Below are 7,357 nucleotides of genomic sequence, written 5' to 3'. Positions count from 1 at the left end.
ACTAATCAAAATGTGTTAGATCTAAGCACAATTTAAGTATATATCTGTTCACCCCACAAAACAGATTGCTTAACACTTACGTTTGCTTCGGTTTTTCACGCATTATATATGACTCCACCACATGCTTTACGAGAACTTTTCACTCTAGCTCTCTTGATTTTCTCTCAACTCATGTTCAACCTTTCCCATGGGAGAGCCGGATGCTCCCGCTTGGATGCTTCTATGATGCTTATCTTCCCACTTTCTAAGCTTACTAAATGCACAAATATTGCATCTAGTTATAGGCATACAATAGCAACCATGCCGACAACCAAGACCAAGAAGTCTTAAGTTCACATGACATAATCATCACCTACCCTACCTAGCATGCACCAAAGTCTATACCTAGCGTATAGAGTACAACTTTTTCTCCATTTGCCATTTAATGCATAGAAGAGAAAACATGCACAATTGCATGCAAGCAAACACAAAGTCACGGTTGCTGCCATTGTAGCATTCATATGGTTAGAACTGACATTCGTGTCGTGTTTTTTGTTTTCGTGTCGTTTTCGTATCATACCCAATAGCTTAATGAGTTATGTCATGTAATACCCGTTAAAGTAAACGGGTAATATGATCCAACCCGAAATCAACCCATTAATATTATCAGGTAATATGATCCGATCCGTTACCCATTAAGAAAAATATATTTTAAATCAATAAAAATGAAAATGAAAAACATAATTTGACCCAAAAAAATGAAAAACATAATTTGACCCAAAAAAATATAAAACATAATACTAAAGTAGTATATATATATACTAAATTTCAGAGTTGACCCCTTCATGAAAATTGTAAAGCTTTTCATTACTAGTGATTACATTTTTCACACTTCTACAATAATTATTATTAATTTTGCACTCAAATAAAAAACATTGTTCATGAGATTTGGAGGATTTTAAAAATCTAAACGACTATGTAACCATCGTCTACGCGTTGAGGAAGCAATTATGAACGTTTATTATGCTTTCACATCTTTTAGACTTATACACTAATAATTATGAATTTTGTTTATTTTGAACTCCCTTAAAAATACTATTCATGAGAGTTTGTATGGTTTTAAAAATTTAAACGATCATATACCCATCCTCAAAACGTAGAGGATGTGACTACGAGCGTTTGCATATTTTTTTTCATATTTTTCGCACATGTAAATTAATTATTATAATTTTTTTAATGTGTTTGGTATTTTTAAATTACTTGATATTTTTATTTTTAATGTGTTTTATAATTTTTAATCTCAATCTTTGCCTATAATATACTATAAAAATAAATAAATAAAACTTAAAATTTAAACTTTATATAGAATAATAATTATTAAACAATATATACATATTCATTATATCTATTGTATTTTATAGTAAGTTTTTTTTTTTAGTAATTTAAAAAATTAAAATCATCAAAATAACTTTATTCTTATTGTGTCGAAACAGGTTACCACGTGTCACTCTCATGTAAACCTGTTATTAAAGAGTTACTATCGTGTGACCCGATAATGACCCGATTAGTTATCGTGTTGACCTGAAACCCGTTATTTTTATGTCTTTTACATGTCGTGTTAACGGGTCGTGTAAGAAATAGCCAGGTCAACCCATGGTCTTCAATTGTTGTCAACACATGGCTCATAATTACTCACAAATGTATGAGCCAAACACAACATGTGCTAATTATTCATTGGATGCGAGGGAAGTTTATTAAAAAAATAAAAAATAAAAATAAAAATAAAAAATAAAAAATCTTTCCACATCCGTTGCCTCGTATAGTCGTAATATGTGGTTCAAAGTAAGTTCCGTGATTTTAGTAATGTCTTTTAGTCCTCACTTGGACCACAAACGCAAACATCCGGAAGCAACAGGTTTGATTTGTCAGAGATTAAGCCAAACAAAATTATAGAAGTGAAATGTATATACATTAATTTTCCTTCTTTCAGTTGAAGCCTCTCCCTCTCTCTCTCTCCCCTCTCTTTTCTTTCTCTGTCTGAAACACACAAACTAATGGAGATATCAGTGGCTACTATTGGTGCTGTTTTGGTGGGGATAACAGTAATAGTAATTGCAGGGGCATGGAGGTTGCTGAACTGGTTGTGGCTGAGGCCAAAGAAACTGGAAAGATATCTGAGGCAGCAAGGCCTTACCGGAAACTCGTACAGGTTTTACACAGGAGACATGAAAGAAATCTCCACGATGATAAAACAAGCATATTCTAAACCAGTGAGCCTCTCCCATGATATAGCCCCACGAGTTATCCCCTTCGACTACCAATTAGTAAACACTTGCGGTATGTTAAGCATATATCTTTTCACATCTACATGTATACAATGTCTACTTACAAGAAATAAGAATTGAAAAGTTCGGACTTTTCACTTTTTTGCATTGTTAAAACACATATAGAATCGAAAAAGTGTGATCACTTTGAAATCTGTACTCCAATACTAGTTGATCTCAATTTTACTCTTTTTTTCTTCTTGAAATTTATGATTTTTTCTCATTTGAAATAAATATGTCAGTGATTTGTACCTTTCTATAATAGTTTTCTCTTACCAAACTATAACATAATTAGCTATGGTGCTACATTATAAATGATATATATATCTAGATTCGCAATTCAGATTCACATGCACAACATAATTAAATGTGATAAGGCATTTTCAACGACCCAATAAATTTAGTGGCACTTAATTCTTCACTTATTGAAGTCGATGGGAAAAGTCTAAGGTGTTAAAACTAGCAGTGCACTCAAATATCTTAGGTGACTCTACTCTGGTTATAGTATGATACATTGAACTTTTATGTTCTTTAAAAACAAAACTGCAGGTAAGAATTCTTTTGTTTGGATGGGCCCAACACCAAGGGTGAATATCACTGATCCAGAAGATCTGAAAACCATCCTTACAAAAATGGATGATTTTCCGAAGCCGAAAGCAAACCCACTTATCAAGTTACTAGCAACAGGTATTGCACTATATGAAGGTGAGAAATGGGCAAAACACCGAAGAATTATCAACCCAGTATTCCATTTAGAGAAGCTAAAGGTATTATGCATTCAATCTTGCCAATATTCATTCAAATCTTCTGAAGATTTTACCATTGATTTAATTAGAATAGTTTTTATATATAGGCGACCGTAAATATCTTATCAACCCAACTCTCTAGTATCAGAGAAGTGGTCAACATTGTCGTCAGTAAATGTGTTTAGATTGCATCACTCTTCATATACCTAGTTGTGTTTGTTTAGGATGTTCATGGACTCAACCTTAGAGTCCATGGTCTTTCTTTTTGGGAGGATGTTGGTCCTTCTTGGCTTATGTCTTATACTTCCGATGATTATGTTCTATGTGAGTAATTTATTGGCATGGGTGATTCGTTTTCCTCCTCCAGGGTTTTCCCCATGTGGTACCCAGGGATAGGTTTTTTTCCAAGCCACGTATCCTTTGTTTCATGCCTAGTTTGTGTAACCTATTTGGTTTTTTATGAATGAAATTCTTCTATTACCTTAAAATAAGTTGTCTTTAGGATGTTTGAAAACGAATGGAACAAATTTTAGTAGGTTAATAACCATATCCATGCATGTTTAAGCATGTATATATGGAAAATATATTGATTGAGCAAATTAGATGTGATTTAATTATGTTTGATATATAATTATTGTTGATAATTTATGTTTTCCTCTCGTTTTCTATAGCGTATGTTGCCTGAATTTTACCAAAGCTGTAGCGAGATGATTGTGGAATGGGAGAGCTTGATGTTGAAAGAGGGCTCATGTGAGTTGGATGTCTGGCCCTACTTTGAAAATATGACAGCCGATGTGATTTCTCGAACAGCATTTGGAAGTAGCTACAAAGAAGGAAGAAAAATATTTCAACTTTTGAAGGAGCAAGCACAACTTGCAGTAAAAGTTGTACGAAGTGTTTACATTCCGGGAGCGAGGTAAATTTTTTATTTTCACATCTTTCAACCTCTAAAGGTTACATAATCAATCCAACACAACCCAATCTCAAAACTTATGAATACGAATGACACGTAGAATTATAGTCGGACCCTTGGTTTTTTCTTCATATCAGCATTGGAATTAATAATGCTTTTTAGCAGGTTCCTACCGACCAAGATAAACATGAAGATGAAAGAAATTGACAGAGAGATAAGAGCGTTACTCATGGGTATTATAAACAAAAGAGAAGATGCGATTAAGGCAGGCGAAGCCACAAAAGATGACTTGTTAGGTGTGCTTATGGAGTCCAACTTGAGTGAAATCAAAGAACATGGCAACAACAAAACAGTTGGAATGAGTATGGATGATGTGATCGAGGAGTGCAAGCTGTTTTAATTTGCAGGGAAGGAGACAACCTCAGTGTTGCTAGTTTGGACAATGGTTTTGCTAGGTCAATATCAGAACTGGCAAGATCGTGCAAGAGAAGAGGTTTTGCAGGTCTTTGGAAGCAATAAGCCAGAATTTGATGGGATAATTCATCTAAAAGTTGTAAGTGTTTTCCATCGAGAAAAAACTTTTGAGAGATTGCTTCTATTACGTGATTCGTTTTGAGTCATCTAAAAGTTGTAAGTGTTTTCCATCGAGAAAAACTTTTGAGAGATTGCTTCTATTACGTGATTCGTTTTGAGTGAAGAACAGTTCAGTTAAAAGATGACATGCTTCTAAAAGAAATGAAATGGGTGATCACTCCACTTTTAGCTGAATTGTCTTCCACTTAAAATGCTATATGACAGGAAATAGTCACACACAAGTTCAAGTTTGTATATATCAATCTATAATGTTTGGGTTTTTCTATAGCACACGCAGTGTATGGAATTGGAATGCACTTTGTTTAAATGAGAAAAATTGGATTCAAAATGCAGCTATGCAAATCCAACTAAATCGTCCAATGCACTAATCATCCCATACACTGGTGCATTCTATTGTTTCCCATATGTTATTATTATAAAACTTAACTTGGCTGTGTGTGTGTGTGTTTGTATACACACACACACACACACACACACACACACACACACACACACATATATATATATATATATATATCTAATGCATGATTTCCCAGGTGACCATGATTCTGCATGAAGTTCTTCGATTATACCCAGCACTTACTGTGATGACTCGAACCACAAGCAAGAAAACACAACTTTCAAAATATTCTTTACCAGCTGGAGTTCAAGTTGCCTTACCCACCCTCCTAGTTCACCATGACAAACAACTGTGGGGTGATGATGCACATGAGTTCAAGCCGGAGAGGTTTTCGGAAGGCGTTTTGAAGGCAACAAAGAACAAATTCATGTATTTCCCTTTTGGAGGAGGTCCGCGGAATTGTATCGGGCAAAACTTTGCAATGGTGGAAGCAAAATTGGCCTTATCGTTGATTTTACAACACTTTACATTTGAGCTTTCTCCATCTTATGCTCATGCTCCTTCTTCAAATCTATCGCTTCAGCCACAGTTTGGTGCTCATATCATTTTACACAAACGTTGATAACTTATGTGTCAGAAGTTCTCTATGTATTGTTAAACATATAGTGTGTAGTAGCTAGGAGAAGGATAAAATATAATTTGATGCAACGTACGTATGATATGTATCTTTAAGATGAAATTTTCCCCAACTACTTCTAAGCAAAGGGGAACCACTATGTCTTGTGGATATAATGAAGCCCGCACTCAAAGAGGTAGACAAGGATCCTCAGGGTTTTCTACAAGCTATACTGCATAAATTAGTTTCTAGAGTTAATTTGTAATGCTTCTAAAAATAAATGGAGGAAGAAGAAAATGTTATGAAGTATATCTCTTTTAACTACAAAAGGTGGTTTCGGAGAAAGCCTAATCACTATATATAGGTTTGTCCGTGGTCTCACAAAGTATGTTATATTCAACGCAAAAAACTGTCCGTAGCTTAGAGAGAGTAGAAGACTATCTTCTTAAACCCTAGCATCCGTGTCTTCTTCAAATGCAGGTAAGTTGTCTGCTTCGAATATAGATGCAAACTGTACCGTGATCCTAGACCCATGTTTTCATTTTGTTAACTTCTTACATTCCAACATTACATTCTTGCCATATCTAGTTGTAAACACGTAAATCCTGCGACAAATGAGACAGGAACTCATGTACAAAATAAATTGTTTGTATTAATGAATTTGTAGGGTTACAATCTTTTTACAACTTGATCCTCTGAGTCGATCTTTGAAATGTGTAGATGTGTAGTGTTGTTGATCCAAGGGTCGTGATGACTTGATCTTGGATGAATAAATGCCGCAAGGTTTCGGCTTTTGGCAATGGAGGAACCGGCACGTGTAGGGGTGCTTAGTGGTTCTTCACGGGATTTGACGAAAAACAGAAAGGGTTTTTCGAGTCTTCTTGAGTGTTTGAGTGTTTGGGTGCTTGAGAGCTTCAAAGTTTTAAAGCTTCAGCGTCTGGGCGTGAAATGATTTTTGAGCCCCTTTCTTTGTCTTGGAGCCTCCTATTTATAAACTTTCCAAGTTTTGACTACGGATGGATTTAGCCTTGATCGTGGGCTTGATTAATTGATGAAAAAACCAGGACTTGATTTGTGGGCCGGTTCATGATTTGTCTCCATCAATTAATATCTGATTTAATTAAATTAAAATCAAACAATTCATTTCTGCCAAATGTTAACATGTGTCTTTCTTGATGACTCGTCCGATTTTGATGAGTCACATCTATGTGTACGATTTGTGAGACACATGGCGCATACCACGTGTGCCTTAGCCTGTCAAAACTTTAATGCGTTGGCAAACATTTATTTCATCGAAATTTTGATGTCTACAAATGCCCCCTACTTCAAGGCGTATCATATACATATGCTTGTCACTTGTAGAATATGTGTTTTGAAGTCCTTCAATGTAGATGTCAATTCAAGGGCAGTCGAGGCTTGATCTTGAATTGGGCTGGAATTTTCTTCAAGGGTCGTCGATGCTTGATCTTGAATTGAGTTGAAAGTTTCTTCAAGGGCTGTCAAGGCTTGATCTTGAATGAAATTGGACCACGAGGAGCTTCACATGGCAAGTGGTCTTCGGCTTTATTGAGGTTGAATCAGAATGTGTAGTTGTGCTTGTTGATTCTCTATGAGCTTAGTGAAGAACATGAGTGTTTTCTTTGGCTAGAAAGCTTTCTAGTTTCCTCCAAAGGTTTAACTTTGCTTCATTTATTTGGAGTCGAATTTGATCCAATGGTGGTTAACACTTGATCTTGAATCAGACTTGTCATTTCTTCAAGGGCCATTGAGGCTTAGTCTTGAATGAAATGGGACCACGAGGAGTTTCACGTGGTGCGTGGTTTTTGAATTTGTTGGGGATAAATC

General features: G+C 35.4%; 1 pseudogene; it reads left to right on the top strand.

Moving 5' to 3' along the window:
- Positions 1-1,942: 1,942 nt before the first annotated feature.
- Positions 1,943-6,396, top strand: LOC137743444 (cytochrome P450 CYP72A219-like; annotated as a pseudogene).
- Positions 6,397-7,357: the final 961 nt, after the last annotated feature.

Source organism: Pyrus communis, chromosome 8 (assembly GCF_963583255.1).
Source record: "Pyrus communis chromosome 8, drPyrComm1.1, whole genome shotgun sequence".
Lineage (NCBI taxonomy): Eukaryota > Viridiplantae > Streptophyta > Magnoliopsida > Rosales > Rosaceae > Pyrus > Pyrus communis.
Note: the sequence above shows the minus strand (reverse complement) of the source record. Positions and strands in the feature narration are given on the sequence as shown.